This window comes from Tachyglossus aculeatus, chromosome 21 (genome assembly GCF_015852505.1).
Source record: "Tachyglossus aculeatus isolate mTacAcu1 chromosome 21, mTacAcu1.pri, whole genome shotgun sequence".
Taxonomy (NCBI): domain Eukaryota; kingdom Metazoa; phylum Chordata; class Mammalia; order Monotremata; family Tachyglossidae; genus Tachyglossus; species Tachyglossus aculeatus.
This window is the reverse complement of record NC_052086.1, coordinates 69,859,925-69,877,175: the sequence shown is the minus strand read 5'-3', so window position 1 is coordinate 69,877,175 and position 17,251 is coordinate 69,859,925. Positions and strand designations below refer to the sequence as shown.

Below are 17,251 nucleotides of genomic sequence, written 5' to 3'. Positions count from 1 at the left end.
CTATTTCATCCCTCTCATGTTTGACCACTTGCTCACATCCTCCCTTCTACCTGAAACTATCTTCCCCTTCATATCTGACTGACCATTGCTCTCTCTTTCAAAGTGCTACTAAAATCGTATCTCTTCCAGGAAGCTGTAAATAATCCATTAATGGTATTTGAGTGCTTACTTGTGTGCAGAGCTTGGGAGAGTACAGTAGAGTTGGTACATATAAACATTGCCCGCAAGGGGCTTACAATCTAGAGGGGAAAACAGATATTAAAAAAAAATTACAGATAGGGGAAATGTCAAAATGTAAAAATATGTACATAAGTGCACCGGCAATTAGGGGAAAAGAGGGCTTAGGGAAGATTTCTTGGAGGAAATGTGATTTTAATAGGGCTTTGAAGGTGGGGAGAGTGGTAGTCTGTTGGATATGAAGGGGGAGGGAATTCCAGGCCAGGCAAGGGGTGAGCAATGACAGACGAGCCTGAGATACAATAAGTAAATTGGAATTAGAGGATTGAAGTGTGCAGCCTGACTGTAGTAGGAAATCAGCCACAAACTTCTCATCTCCCTACCCTGTTTTCCCTCCCTAAGTGATTTACTTTTCTCCCCACCACTGCAGCACTTATGTACATACTCACTTGCTTCCTGTTCCTGTAATTCATTTTATTCTCTGACTCAGGTCTGCTTATTCTACGGTACTTTCCCAGTGGCTTAGTTTAGTGCTATGCCCACAGTTAAGTGCTCAGTAAATACCACTGATGGACTGATGAATAGATTCCCCCTATCTCTCCTTCTAACTGCTCCTTGTAGGGTTCTGAGTTTCAGATCCCAAGATGCTAGAATGCCATGACCACTTCTTCAGCCTTGATTCCTAAGAAAGCTTGCCTCTTTTTCTTTTCCCCCATTCAGCTCTCGGTTATGTACATGAGTGTTCATCTTCTTGGTTTGTCCTCTCTCTGGCTGCCCTCTGTTTCTCCTCTTTGGCCCCCTCTCTCCTCTCTGAATTTCAGGAGACGCAGCTGAAAGGAGCAGATAATTCTGCTAAAAGGAAGGAGCTGTTGCAGAGCTGTTGAGCCCTGATTGGATGGTCAATGACATAGAAATAGTGTTCACTTGACAAATCATTCTTTCCCGGAGATGAGCTGTCAGGATAACAGGCCCTGGCAGGCTTGATATTGGCCGGGTCTGGAGTTTGCATCTCTTCCCATTCCAATCTCCAGTTGTTGTTGCTGTCCTCAGCTGCCAGCCATATGGGCTATCACATCTTTCTGGCTTCCTAAAATGTGCTGGCCTGACCACATTTCCCAATTTCTGGCTCAAAATTGCAATCAACTGCAATCAGTTGGCCCTCTAAAGAGGATGAAAGTGGCAAGCAATCTAGCCAACAGAGACTGTCCACAGGATAATCAAGTCTGTGACCACTTAATCGATGGTATTTATTGAGCGTTTACTATGTGCAGAGCACTGAACTATGCACTTGGGGGAAAGTAGAGTGCAACAGAATTGGCATTAAGTTCTCTGCCCATACGAACTTAGTCTAGAGATAATTACAGCCAATAAACTTAGGGAATGGGCAGGCTATTTGGAATCCCTGTCTTTATTTTAACGACTAACTCAGCTGTTCTTGACCCATGTCTTTGTCTTTACAAAGATCAAGCAAAAGTAGATCACGGCTTTCTATATAATTATCCTAAGACAGCTTAGGAGTAGATACCCCTGGTGGTGTCATTATGATGACTGGCCAGTAAAGTTGTCCTTCATTTGGAAAATAATGCTGTCATCGTTGATCCTGCACGCATTAATGTGACTGTGTTTGAGAGAAAATTTCTTGCACATTTTGTCAAACGAATCTTTCATTGTCTCCTTTTTTGAGTCCCAGTCATTCAGGGGAGCCTTGCTCAATCACCAGTGGCTACAAGGGGAAATAATAATAGTAATTATGGTAGTTGTTAAGCGCTTACTATGTGCCAAGCGTTGTTCCAAGTTCTGGGGTAGGTATGTCCTACTGCCTCCACTTCCACAGCAGGTGGGAATAAAGGGAAAACATTTGAATTTTAGTCCGACAGTCAGGTTAGACACAAAGAAGAATATCTTATAGTAGCATTGTTAACATCAGAAAAGGTAGAGTTCTCCCTAGGACCGGCCTTATGGAAAGGTGAAATCATGGAACTGGGAATCAGAAGACCAAGCTTATTGTGGTCAGGGAACGTGTCTACCAACTCTGGTATATTACATTCTCCCAAGCACTTAGTTCAATACTCCACACACAGTAAGTTGCTTAATAAACATGGCTGATGGATTGAGTCCTGCCAACACCATCGGCTTGCTATATAACCTTGAGTAATTCAGCCAACTTCTCTCTGCATCAGTTTCCTCATCTGTAATATGGGCATAAAATACTTTCATTCATTCATTCATATTTATTGAGCGCTTACTGTGTGCAGAACACTGTACTAAGTGCTTGGGAGGTACAAGTCAGCAACATATAGAGACAGTCCCTACCTAACAACGGGCTCACAGTCTAGAAGGGGGAGAGAGACAACAAAACAAAACATGTAGACTGGTGTCAAAACTGTCAGAATAAATAGAATTATAGCTATAATAATAATGATGATGGCATTTATTAAGCACTTACTGTGTGCAAAGCACTGTTCTAAGCACTGGGGAGGTTACAAGGTGATCAGGTTATCCCACGGGGGGCTCACAGTCTTAATCCCCATTTTACAGATGAGGTAACTGAGGCCCAGAGAAGTGAAGTGACTTGCCCAAAGTCACACAGCTGACAAGTGGCGGAGCCGGCATTTGAACCCATGACCTCTTACTCCAAAGCCCATGCTCTTTCCACTGAGCCATGTTGCTTCTCTATATGCACATCATTAACAAAATAGAGTAGTAAATATGCACAAGTAAAATAAATAGAGTAATAAATCTGTACAAATATATACAAGTGCTGTGGGGAGGGGAAGGAGGTAGGGCAGAGGCGGGGAATGGGGAGGAGGAGAGGAAAAAGGGGGCTCTCGGTCTTCTGCTATCTCTCTCTGAGGTTGTGAATCCTGACAGGTGCCTGAAGCAGTTATCTTGGGTCTGCCCCAGAGTTTATCACAGAGCTTAGCATTCTGTAAACACAATAAATATTATCATTATTCCTTTGGGGTTGTACACTGAATGTCCAAGGTTGGGAGGAACTGTGGCATTAGGCAAGTGAAGAGCAATGGTTCAGGCACTTGGATTATTAGATTATTGTATTACTCCCACTTGGATGATGGGCAGCAGTTTATTGGGACGTATGTACTGGCCTGAGTCGGTGAGTGTGTGGGACTCCTCCTCTTTCCGCCATTGGGAACATCAAGTGTTGGGCCAGGTGTGAATCCAAGTCTGGGCTGGGAAATTTGGTACATTTTGGGTTCTAAAGCTAGAGGTGGCAATGAAATCTCTGTCCCTGGAGATCTTTAGGAGCATATCAGACCATCGTCTCTGCTAAATGGGTGAGCTAGTCACCTGTTTGGAGGCAGGGGACATAGACCAAGGTGACCCCTAGAAACTTCTGTGACTAAACATCACAAGGTGTGGTGCAAAACAAAGGGAAGACATAGTCTTTGAAACACAACCAAAAATGTGAGGAATCTTTTGAACTGGAGGCCCTTGTAGCCAAAGGCTCATTTCGGGTTGTTTTTCTCTATAGCTGACTGGGTCAACATATTTTGGATGCGGTTCTACATGGTAAACCAGGCCCTTGTTCGAAAGTAACTCAGTCTTCTTCCCCCAAGGAGATTGTAGGCAGATAGTGTAGTAAGATGAAAACATAATCAGTTTATAGATAAATTTTTGCTAGCCTGTTCAAAGGAAAATGGAGTTAATCAGGGAAGACTTCCTGGAGGAAGTAAGCCTAGAGCTGTGATTTGAAAAATAGCAGGGATGAGGTGGAATTTTAGGAGGCTGGGATAGAACAGGAAATTAGAGTGGGCAATCAGTAAGCCAGTAGTATTTACTGACAGCTTATTTTGTGCAGAGAACTGTACTAAGCACTGTTTGGGAGACTACAATAACCTAGAGTTTGTAGACATGATCTCTGCCCTTGAGGACCTAAAAATCTACTCAGGGAGATGGACAGTAAAATAAATTATAAGCAGGGGAAGCAGCCCAGTTTAGGGCTATGAATATAAGTGTTGGGGTGCTTAGCAAGGTCAGATTGCATAGGTGAGGTAGAATAGGGTCAGGGGATGAGAGATTTGTTGGGGAAGGTTTCCTGAAGGAGATATAGTTTTAGTAGGTCTTTGAAGATGGGGAGACTGGAGGGCTATCAGATATGAAGTGAGAGGGACTCCCAGGCCAGAATTGACCTCTTTGCCCAAGTCCAAGTACTCTACTTCCCCATCTTCTTACTGCACGGCCAACTCGCTTGTCAAAGAATCTAGGTCTGTATTTTCAGTTCTGAACTCCTTACTTGGGGTAAGGAGTAAAGAGATGTGTGTCATGATGCAAGGAGCAGAGCATCAATTCTATAAATGCTACTCGAGCTTTTCCAAAGAAACCGCATCTTCCTCTCATCTCAGCATATGCAGTAATGGCGGAGAAAGAGGCAGAGACAGAGAGGAAGGCAAGTCTTTGACCTGCCAGCCTTGGTCTGAATCACAAACCAAAAGCCAATTTGGACTTTTTCACCTATCTGTGATCAGAATGACTTTTCTCCACACACACGTAACAGTTTGAGGTTCTTCTTTTGGGTCCAGAGAGCTGCATGGCATAAGTGAGGGAGTGTTTTTGCAGCATGCCAGTGCCCAAGGCAGCTCACGCAGACACTGGCCCTCCGGGACTTTCATGGCTTTTAGACTGTGAGCCCACCTTTTAGATTGTGAGCCCTCTGTTGGGTAGGGACTGTCTCTATATGTTGCCAATTTGCACTTCCCAAGCGCTTAGTACAGTGCTCTGCACATAGTAAGCACTCAATAAATACGATTGATGATGATGATGATGGCATCTACCTGGGCAAGCTCTGGCTCTGAAAAGGAAAATTCTTTCTGAGTGATGGAGACAAGCAGACTTAGAGAAGCAGCATGGCCTTGTGGATAGACTACAGTCCTGGGAGTCAGAAGGACCAGGGTTCTAATCCTGCCTCTGCCACTTGTCTGCTGTGTAACCTAGGGAAAGTCCCTTCATTTCTCTCTGCCTCAGTTCTGTCATCTGTAAAATGTGGGTTTAGACTGTGAGCCCCACATGGGACAGGGACCGATTTGCTTAGTACAATGCCTGGCACGTAGTAAGTGCTGAACAAATGCTTCAATTTCTAATATTATTGTTATTAGCCTCCCCCTCTGCTTCTTGTTTCTTTGTACTTGTTTCATTTGAGCGGGAGGATAGGGCCAAGGATAGAATCCACAGGGCAGTCTGAAACAGGGGATCCAGGAGTTGCCGTTAGGTCAGGGGTTCCCACCGAGCAAGCGGAGACCTGATTCATCGTTATGGAGCCCAGTTTCCAGGGTCCTATTCAGAGGCCAGTGTGGCTCTCTGGGAAATGAATTCAGAGTTGAAAAGTGGGGACTAGGCCAGATGAGAGGGGGATCTGTGGTCAAAATGGGTGGGGTAGGGGGTGAGGCTAAGCCATGCTGCTTCTCTGAAGAAACTGAGGGGAGCAGTTGGGGACAGGTTATTCCTATATACTAGAAAAAAAACTAGGTGAAATAAGTAAAATACTGAATTTCTGAAGCATTGAAAGCTGAATTTCCCTGCTATTTTGCAGGCTTTTTGGGGGGGTCGTATGAGGCAGTGATATCTTGAACTAGTACCCACAGGCTTCCTCCCTACCTTCTGAGATCGGGAGAATGAAAAACAACGAGACCTAGTGGAAGAAGCCTAGGAGTTAGAGGACCTGGGTTCTAATCCCAGCTCTGCCATTCACCTGCTGTGTGACTTTGGGTAAGTCACTCAACTTCTCTGTGCCTCAGTTTCCTCAACTGTAAAATGGGGATTCCATACATAGACTGTGAGCCCCATGTGGAACAAGGCCTGTGTCCGACCTAATTATCTTGTATTTACTCCAGCACTTAGAACAGTGCTTGGCACATAGTAAATGCTTAACAAATACCATGGAAAAAATGAATCACATCGTGTGTACAGTACTCTGAGGCTCTAACAAAGGCAGATAAATAGGGCAGTTGCTATTATATAGGAGAGAGCAAGGGTGAGAAGGCAGAAGACCAACTCTGTTGTTTCATACTCTCAAAGTGCTTAGTGCAGTGCTGTGCGCACAGTAAGTAAATACCATGGGTTGATTGGAAAACATTCTGCTTCTGGTTCCTCGAGGATTTCTTTAGCATCTGGTTGAGCCATTCTTCTTTCTCTGTGAGGAAACAAGCTTCCTGGAGCTTTCCACTGCTTCAAACTGTGGCTGGAAGAGCATATTTTTCATTGGGATTCAAGGCTTGCAAGCAGCATTTCCCTTAGCTCTCCCAGTATGTGCAGTGACTGGTCATCTCAGTATGACTCCTTCTGAAGGGGGATGTGATTAAACCTGCTGAAATGTGAATGCCAAACCACACGGACTGTGCCAGTCTTCTCAGGAACTGTCTAGAAACTAAGCTCCTGCAAGACAGTTGGAGGGTCCTTGAGGAGAATTAATAATGAGCACAGAAATTCATGTAGTTGGATTTTTGGGGTGTGGTTTTTTTTTTAGACTTTGTTTAATAATATGTGTCAGGCACTGTACTAAGTGCTGGGTAAATACAAACAAATCAAGTTGGACACAGTCCATGTCCCACATGAGGTTCACAGTCTTGATCCCTATTTTACAGATGCGATAACCGAGGCCTAAAGAAATGTAGTGACTTGTGTGCTGTGTGACCTTGGGCAAACTGGCAGACCTGGGATTAGAACACAGGTCCTTTTGACTTTGCTAGGCCTGTGTTCTGTCCACTAGTCCACACTGCTTCTCAAATTGTCGGTCCAGCCTATTACATGTAAAAATCCTGAAGAATTTTCAGTAGATAAAGAGGGCAAACAACCCACCTTCCCCAGGAGATGTCCCCCAGGTAACTTTCAACATGGGTCTCGGAGTCAGAATGACCTGAGTTCTAATACCAGCTCCACCCCTTATCTATTATGTGACCTTGAGCAAGTCACTTAATATGTCTGTCCTTTGGTTCCCTCAGCTGTGAAATGAGGATTAAAACTTTGAGCCCTATGTGGGACAAGGACTGTGTCCAACCCGATTATCTTGTATCTGCCCCACCACTTAGTAAAGTGCTTAGCACATCATAAGTGCTTAACAAATACCACAATTATTATTAATAATTGTGTTTTCCCAACAGCCCTTATGTACAAACTGCAAGCTTCAGCACTTTTATGTGCATTTTTAATATTCTATTCTTTTATTCCATTTTCCTGTGCTCTTGCCTATTAGAAGCTGTGTCTACTTTTCTTCATGCTCCCTCAGTAGGTAAAGTAGTAGAAGAAATGAATTTATTGAGCATCTATGGAGTACTTACAGGACACTGTGCTAAATACGTGGGAGATTCAACGAAAGCATAGAGCTGGTACTCCAACATGGGAGACTGACCTAGAAATACTGACTATACGTATTTTCACAAATGCAGAGAATGGACATTCGTCAGTGCACAAGTGAAAGAGGGTGTTGAGGGGTTGATAAGATACTGATCCTCACTTGGATAACTTCTTAGGAAAAACAGTTCATATGGGAGGAGAAAGTCTGGCAGTTTGCACTGTTGAAGAATGAGTACTTTGGAGAATGTCCCTTTCCCTCTCAGGCTTGGTGGGACCAACAGAGGAGCAAACTCTCCTGGACATCCATTCCAGAACTCTCCCTTTTTCCAGCCCCTACCTTTCTTAAGGCAAGCTTGCCACTCACCCCAAAATGGAAACTCACCAGAATCATAGCAGCCCACCTGAAAGAGAAAAAACAGGTTGTTTTCACTAAAACTCCTACTACATAACTGCTCCATGTTTGGATACAATTGTATCAAAACCAGTAAACAAACACAAACCTCATGAATCCAAGAGGTTGGTGGTGTTTGGCTCTGACTTAACCAGGTCATTGTCACTCTGACAAATATCAAGTGCCTTTTTTCTTTCTCCTGTTGAATATTATTGGAATTTTACATTTGCAAATTAAGGTAACCATATGAAAAACTCATCTCTCAATTCTTGTCTCAGATGTCACCCAGGGACAAAGAGGATATATCAATATATCTTTCACAAAAAGCTTCCTTTGTATAAGGCAAAAAAAAATGGCTAGAGTTACTAATTACCAAGGCATAAATGGGACCTAGTCACATTTAATCCTGAATAAAACAGGGACTGGTAAGAACTTGGAAGGCCTTTCTTGTTTTCAGAGTCCAGCCACTGAAGGGAAGAAAAATGTCAGTTCTATCTAAGCTAGATCTATCATCTCAATTTTCTTATTCAATCATATTTATTGAGTGCTTACTGTGTGTAGAGCACTGTACTAATGACTGACCCTCCCATATCTGGAGGAGCTTAAAAAAATGTTGCTTCCAGCAGTGTCAGAGGAAAAAAGAAACATTCTCCATCTCCATGTTTGGTTTTTCATGCTAAATTTACTCAGTTTTCCCTTAGTACATGCTGTCACTAAGCATTTTGGATAGAACAGTGTTGGAGAATTAAGGATTTTTTTTTTCCATAACATAGTTTTTTGGAGAGAAAGTGAGGCAGAAAAGAAGTTGTTTTTATTCATTCATTAAATTGTATTTATTGAGTGCTTACTGTGTGCAGAGCACTGTACTAAGCACTTGGGAAGTACAAGTTAGCAACATATAGCGACATTCCCTACCCAACAGCGGGCTCACAGTCTAGAAGGGGGAGGCAGACAACAAAGCAAAACATATAGACAGGTGTCTTCTGGAGGGAAACCTGTCTGTTTTATGTGCTCAGTGTTCATCAAAAACAACCTCCCTGTAGGATTGGAGAATTTAGTTGAAATCTGAAGATTTTTTCTGCTCAGGGCTACCCTATATCAACAATCTCTTTTTCAAATGTCAGTCGTTTTATATGGAAGCCATAAGAGAGAGGTACGGCAGCCAGGCATTCCAAGGAACAAGTTGGTGTCTGGTAGCAAGAGTGTGTGCCCTGGGGTAAAGGCTCAGAGTTTATTCCAAACTCAGACTATGTCCCAAAGTCATCCCCTTTTGTGATAATACGGAGCTCCTCTTTCCTGGTACTGATAATTTAGGGGAAGGGGGAGCACTCTGTAGAAAGTGAGAAGGACGATGCAGGGGCATAGAAAAGGGGTGAACTATGAAAATTTATCTAGTAGGCCTTGTGTGCTGAGCACTGTACTAAGCGCTGAGAAAGAGCACCCAGGTGAGAATTTGGCACCTCAATCTAGGAAGGGGCTCACAGGCCTGTGGCTTACCCCCTCCAACCTGGCTCAGAGTTTCCAAGACAGTAAAAGCTTTGGGTTTTTCACCCGTTGGTGGCCTCAGCAGACTTGAATTCTGCCATCCCTAGTTCGCAAGGATCACCAAAAAAGTGGAGAGGAGACAGAGTATGAGAAAGAGTGGTCGTTGTAGGAAAATCCTCACAGGAGCCTAAGCCTAACCTCTCAGAGGGGCAATGCCAGTATGGGGCAGCCCCCCCTCCATGTTGTTACTAAAACCATCATCTTATTGTCCTAAACTTCGGTAAGAAACATAGAAGCATCCCTGCTCAAGGTCCCCTTCTGAGTATCCTGTTGATACCTGGATAAAGCACAGACCTAAATATTTCAATAAGGAGCAATGCACACATGTTCTAGGCCAAGGTATGAAGCCCATAACCAATTTTTTCCTGGCTGTGGAAAATCTCTGTGTGTGTGGGGTGTGTGTGTGTGTGTGTGTGTGTGTTTTGTGTAGCTACAGATTGGTATAGGAGAAACAGAGCAACCTAGTTTGAAGGTTTCGAGCTTGGGAGTCGGGAGATCTGGGTTCTCATCATGGCTCCGACTTGCATACTGTGTAACCCTGGGCAAATCACAGATCTGTGCCTGCTTTCTCCCCTGTGGAAATACAGATAAGATACCCTTTCACCCTCCCCCTTAGGCTGTGAGCCCTATTTGTGACGGATATTGAGTCTGATCTGCTTACATTAAGTCTACTCAGTCGCTTAGTACAGTGGTTTGGCACATACTAGTTGTTTAAAAAATATCACGGTTATGATTTTTTTTAATCCTGTGGGCTACGTTGGTGATGGAAGACTTAGATGCAGACTAGTGTTTCATTGCTACACATATATAACAAGGTAATGTTGAGATAGGTCATTCCACAGTGGGACAGACAGCTGGATATTAGCTGGAGATACTTTACTGTCCAGAGCCCCTTATGTTGATCATTCATTGGAAAAAATCCTCTCAAGGTTATTTTTTCCTGACTTGATGTGCTTAGGAGAGGAATAAAACCAGCTCGATAGGTCTTCACTTTCACAGGGCTTGCGGTCTGAATGGGAGTGATACTGAGAGGACACCAGAAGTATCTAACCATAAGTGGAAACTGGGAGATGTAACAAGATTAGATAAGAAAACACATAGGAGCTATTCTGAAGAGCCATGGTATCTGTGGTGAAAGATTGTGGAAAACAGGAGGGCAGAGATCATGTCTACCAGTAGTATTGTATTCTCCCAAACAGTACAGTGCTCTTCACAAAGTAGTGCTTCAAAAAACTCACGGATAGAGTGCTTGATTTAAAAGACAGATACAAGTTTGGTGGAAGATGAGAAATCAGTAAGTGACCTTGGAATCTACATAGAAAAGAGAGGAGGTGCAGGTAGCAGAAAATAGGGAGAGAGAGTTAAGAACTGAGAAGCAGCATGGCCTACTGGAAAGAGCACATACCTGGTTATCAGAAGACTGCAGTTCTAATCCCAGCTCTGCCAATTGCTTGCTGTGTGACCTTGGGCAAGTCACTTAACTTCTCTGTGCTTCAGTTCTTCTGCTCTCCCTCCTACTTATAATAATGACTGTGAGCCCACTGTTGGGTAGGGACTGTCTCTATGTGTTGCCAACTTGTACTTCCCAAGCGCTTAGTACAGTGCTCTGCACACAGTAAGCGCTCAATAAATACGATTGATTGATTGATTAATAATAATGGCATTTATTAAGTGCTATGTGCAAAGCACTGTTCTAAGTGCTGGAGAGGTTACAAGGTGATCAGGTTGTCCCACGGGGGGCTCACAGTCCTAATCCCCAGTTTACAGATGAGGTAACTGAGGCGCAGAGAAGTTAAGTGATTTGCCCAAAGTCACACAGTTGAGAATTGCCGGAGCTGGGATTTGAACCCATGACCTCTGACTCCAAAGCCCGGGCTCTTTCCACTGAGCCACACTGTATGTGCCCCATGAGTCCAACCTAATTAACGTGTATCTTCCCCAGGGCTTAGAACAGTGTTAGACACATAGTAAGTGCTTCACAAATACCATTAAGAAAAAGAAAAGAAAGTTGAGGCTCTGCTGAGGTCACTGGAGCTTAGAGCAGGCTTGGGTTGGAGGGAAGATAGGCTCGCAGTAAAGTAGCATGTAAAATATTCTCTCGTGATACTCGTCACTGATCGTCAATTCTTGATTATGTTAGGCTTTTTTCAAGAGTCCTAATTCTGACTTGCTGTAGAACACTCATCTCTTCGGGCTCTAGTACTTTTCTTCTCCATTTGTAAAGTGAAGATATTTGATAAACACATGAGAGCATTTCATTTGATGAAAATTGCTAAATGGGTGCATATTGCATATTTAGGATGATTTTGCAAATTTACTGTATGTGAGGGAATAAATAAACCAGCTAAATTGAATTTTGTTGACAGATTCTTAGTTATTCCTGAAAAATTCTCCCCTTGGGCTGAAACCTCTACTGATAGGTTTGAGTTGTGTTTCAGATTTGAAAGCATGTCAGGTATTTGCTTGAAAGCAAGGCTTGGGAGGCCAGCTCAAAGGAATGCCTCTGACATTCTTATTTTCTTTTTTAACTTCTCCCCCAGCACCTCAGTGTCTGTTATTTGGGGGTAAGCAAATTCCCTATTAAGGGTTTCCCTTTTCCAACACATATATGTCAAATATCTGGATTCTTGGGTATAATTTGTGCTCAGGATTTGGTTATTTCAGAACTAGACTGATATTTTTCTTTATAATGGATCCACAGGGCTCCAGGTGTTTAAAATGGATTTGTATCTAGATCGGAGGCAAGTCAATCTGCCTGACTGATGAGTTAGACCAGTATAATTACACCAGTATTCACCTTGAGGTAGCAGAGACCATCCAAAGGCTACATTCAAAAAGGGATAAAATCTGTGCCTCAGTAAAATGTACTGAGGTAAGGTAGGTGGCCCCACTCAAATTAACTGGGCTCTAGAGTCTCATTTTCCAGTGTGGCTCACAAGCACTGTATCGTCTACATTTCAGAGTACAGTTTTTACCATTATCTTCATTTAGTCCTGTCTTTCATTTTTAATAAATTCCTTCAAATCGCTGACTTGAGGTTTCTAGGAAACCCAAGGGTTGATCTTTTCTTCATGTGTGCTCCAACGGCTTATTTTATAATATAAAGTAAAAAAAAAGTCTTCATTTGTGCACCACAGTTAAAATGAAGTGGTAATGTTTGATTACATTTTGGAGGGTGTGTGTGTGCTTGTACCAATATATTTTTGGAAAGGGTAGGTGGTTCATGATTTATAATAAACAGGCAAGAACCTCTGGGATTTTATAGGCACAATTCCATCTATCGCGTTACTCTCAAACCATGACTACGATTTTGGAAACTTTGTGGATTTTGCCTGAAATACCCAGATAAATGGAACTCTGAAGACATGTCCAAAAGTCTTTTAAATTTGCCATTTTAAAAAATATATTAAAAAATACATATTCAGATGAATAGGTAGCAAATACCAAGAACTTCATATACCTACATATTAAAAATGTATGTAAAATGCCTCATACTAGGGTAAGTAAAAAGAAGGGGCTTTTGATATTTTTCCTCAATCTCCCATAGACCTGTTCCTGCTTTTAGGGAGCTTTTTTTTAAAAAAAGTTTTTTTTTTTTAAATTAAATTCTTATGACAGAATTTTACCAGTAGGCTCCTGACAGTTCTTTCTTCAACTCAACTTAAGTTTTCATCTCATTAGAGATGGTTCTTTGCTATGGAAACTGAATTTGACTAGTGTTGAAATTTTTTCAAAGGCTAAAGATGTACCAGTGTGGGGAAATCTTGCTTATCCTATTAATCATTTTTTTTTCGATGTCACATTTGAGTGCTTATTGTGTGTAGATCACTGTACTAAGCAATTGGATGAGTAAAATATAACAGAGTTGGTAGATATATTCCTTGCCCACAATGAGCTTACAGTCTAGAGAACAGGGTTTTGTGGGGGATTTTCTGTAAGTAACCTATTGCTACTTAATTTTCTCTCATTAGGGGCGTGGGGATGGGGAATGGTGTATGTATTTTAACATACTGGAAAAATCTTGCAGATAGGGCCCAGTTCAGAGTCCACAAGGGAAAAATTGAGATCCCTGCACACATGAAAAAGCCAGAGGGACTTCATATTAATGACACAACTGTACTGTAACTGCAGATCTACCTTGCTAGTGAGCCTCAGAGAAGAAACTGGAAGGCATGTAAATCCAGTCATATTCTGTCTCTAATTAAAGCCTACTGCTTTAATGACAATTAAAATAATCTGTGTCTAATTAAGTACAGCAGTGGTGGAAGAAGATTTTTCCTTCCAACTTCCTGGGAGAATAATATCAGCTGGAGAATTAGAGTCTGGAACTACCTGCATTTTGTACCAATGTTTATTCATCAATCATTCCTTCTTGTTATGAAATGTGGATAGACCATATTGTTTCCTTCCCCCTCTCACCCTACCTCTCATTTCAGCCACATCATAGCTTCTGGCAGGTTCTAAACTGCTTATGGCTGTATATCATCTGAGAAAAAGAGAGCACCCAAGCATACTGTCACCTCTTATTTGATATTAGCAGGGATGTGATTATGCTTATCCCAGCAGACTGGGCTGTTCCTGCAGGTGGGAGGACCAAAGAAATTAAATTGTGTTGAGCCAATCGTTGCTTCAGTAAGTCCAGTAATGAGGGGACGGTCGCTGTTTCTTACACCTGTCAATGTTTTTTGGGCATACAAACTTTCTTAAACATTTTTCAGAATTGATCTGTTGTAATTATTGAGTACTTACTGTGTGTATAACACTGTATTTGGAGAAGCAGCGTGGCTCAGTGGAAAGAGCCCGGGCTTTGGAGTCAGAGGTCATGGGTTCAAATCCCGGCTCTGCCAATTGTCAGCTGTGTGCCTTTGGGCAAGTCACTTCACATCTCTGGCCCTCAGTTACCTCACCTGTAAAATGGGGATTCAGACTGTGAGCCCTCCTTGGGACAACCTGATCACCTTGTAACCTCCACAGTGCTTTGCACATAATCAGCGCTTAATAAATGCCATCATTATTATTATTACTAAGCACATGGAGCGTACAATATAACATTATAAAAGAGTTGGTAGACACATTTTCCCTGCCCACAATGAACTTACATTCTAGAGGGAATCAACATGAACCTTGTCCTTTAGGAGTTGGGGTCTTAATGACAAGACATACTTGTTTCTAACCATTTATTTACTTACCATACATAGTACACATAGACTTAGAGAACCTGAGGAAATACGTACCAGAACCTTTGGGTAGTTTGTTTTCACCCACCCCATTTGGTAGAGGTAGAAATTGAAGAGGCAGATAATTCAATCAATCAGTGATGTTTATTAATTTATTATTTTTAATGGTATTTGTTAAGCATTTACTATGTGGCAGGCACTGTTCTAAGCACTGGGGTAGATACAAGCAAAATGGGTTGAACACAGTCCATGTTCCACACGCAGTCTCAATCCCCATTTTACAGATGAGGGAACTGAGGCACAAAGAAGTTGTGACTTGCCAAAAGTTACATAGCAGGCAGTGGAAGAACTGGGATTAAAACCTAGGTCCTTCTGACTCCCACACCTATCCAGTAGGCCAAGATGCTTCTTGATTATTGAATGCTCATTTTGGGCAGAATACTATATTAAGCACTTGGGAGAGTATGTTACAATTGGTAGACAAATCCCCGCTTCCCTGTGTTAGAAGTTCCTTGCCACTGGAATGTGCAGGTAAATTAGTTTTGTATGAGTGATTTCGAAAGACTGAAAATTCTCACGTCCACTACCGTGTGGTTGCAGCATTACAAGTTTTAAGTGCTTACTATATGATAAGCACTGTGCTAAGCCCTGCGGGAGATAAAATACCATTAGCTCGGCAAAGAAAGCAGAAATAGGACTTGGGAACAGGCAAGGAATCCTAGTTAAAAGTTGAAGTGGAGCAGGTCAGAGATGGAAGTGCTCTGCAAATCCAGGCCAGCACGACAGTGGTGTCATACTTCCTTTTATTTAATAAAATAAACCAAAATCACTCTTCTGGAGGGAAATGGGTCCTCCAGGACCCTGTAAAAATCAATGTTTTGGCATTCCAAGCCATTTGAGAAGCGGTCTGTGGACAATCTGATTAATGGTTTTATTTTCTGTGGTATGCTTATATGTAAAATACTGCAATTTTCCATTTCCACAGAGGCCCTTTGTTAATTAGCACTTGGCCTTTCACAAACACAGCGTCAGAAATATGGGCAACTGACATTTTAACGTTAACCCCACAGGCTCCTTTGGTTTTCAGTTTTTCTCTTTTTCCTCCCTGCTAGAATGTAAACCCCTTTTGGGTAGGGAATGTATCTACCAAACATGTTGCATTGTACTTTCCCAAGTGCATAGCACAGTGCTCTGCACCCAGTAAGTGCTCAATAAATATTCTTGATTGATTGATTGCAGCCCCAGAGCCGGCATGAGAATCCACCAGATCCTTCCAGATCATCTCTCTGGTTATCAGAGGACCAGAACCAAATTCATCAACCCCATTGCGTGTTAGAGAAATACTTTGCACTTACCATCTCCGTCCGGGCACTGGGCTTCATGGAGCCTCTAGATTTTATCCCTTCACGTGATTAGTAGATGAAAGGACCTGCTTTAAAAGGGAAACCGATCCCCGGGGATTTGAAACTTCATTTGTCACGGTCATCCCCGCCGCCTGCAAAAAGCAGACAGCAGTTTTGTCTGCACAATCCGACTCTTTCTGAGCCTACAGAGTATTTTGATGGGCTGCAGAAGGGAGGAGACGGGAGGAGGGGCCCACCAGTGGTGGCATAGCACCCGCTTGCTGAATGATAGCAACGTGTGGTCCGGGAATGTTTATCATCCCAAGCACGGGTCGTTGATAGGGCCGTGCTCAGAATGGCAACAGGCCACCGGCCATGGAAGGAAGAGAAGCTGTTTGTTTCCTCCGTGGCTGAATTTTCTCCTTCCGCCTGCAGTTCAGCACCACTGCCCACCTCCATTGGTATTCCAGCCGACACGCTCTGAAATAACATTCCCCCCACCGTCATCTTTACGCAGCAGCGTTTCTGCCTGTGGCAAACAGACAGGGAGAGATGAGTGGCTTAGTGATGATAAAAATAGTGTTTCGTTATCCGCACTCTGCTCATTTTGTATTTCCGCTGCAATAGCAAGTGCTCTGATGTCTCGTGTGAACCATTAAACCTGTCATTTTCGCTCTGGCATTGAGCAGCCCTTAAATAGCCTCAGCACTGCCTGTCGGGATTCGTGTTTGATGAGCAGGCTTCAGCACCTCGGAAAGGAAAAGGGTGGCCTGGATGGACTAGACTATCATTTTTCTTGCTGTAAAGTAATCTCAAAACACCAAATCAAGTTCAGAAATTAAGTTGAAATGGCATGAAGAGGAAGATAAGTACCTAGTTATAGATAGATATCTGTAGAGACAATATAGTTATAGTGTCCTCCCTATTGGAAGAAGATACCAGTGATGGTGAAAGTCACCTCTGAGTACACTTGAGACTGAAAAGGTCAATGTGGGACCCACAACCCTGGCCACATTGCACACCCCAGAAAAAGGGTGTCTTGGGTTGTTTTGTTACGTTTGATGTTTTCAGTGCCTGATGCTCTTTTCTCTTTTCCCTCCTGTCCCTCCTTCCTTATAGAACTTGGGCTCAATGAAAGCCATTTCTGTTTTGATAGAAGTACACCTTGTTGGTCGTCCTTGCCGATTGACAGCTAGTTTTAATCTGAGGCTTTGTTCAACTGTGTCTTTGTAACATTTCTTCCCTCTTGCTTTTGGTTTTCCCATTTCAGCTCTCCCTGTAGCAGTTGTTTTGGTATCCTGCTGTTGTTC

The 17,251-nt window shown here is 42.7% G+C and overlaps 1 protein-coding gene across 1 annotated transcript in view; it reads left to right on the top strand.

The window, feature by feature from the left end:
* The window catches only part of XYLT1 (xylosyltransferase 1), a 253,247-nt gene that overhangs the window by 53,402 nt on the left and 182,594 nt on the right, over window positions 1-17,251 (top strand). The gene's annotated exons all lie outside the window — the stretch shown is intronic.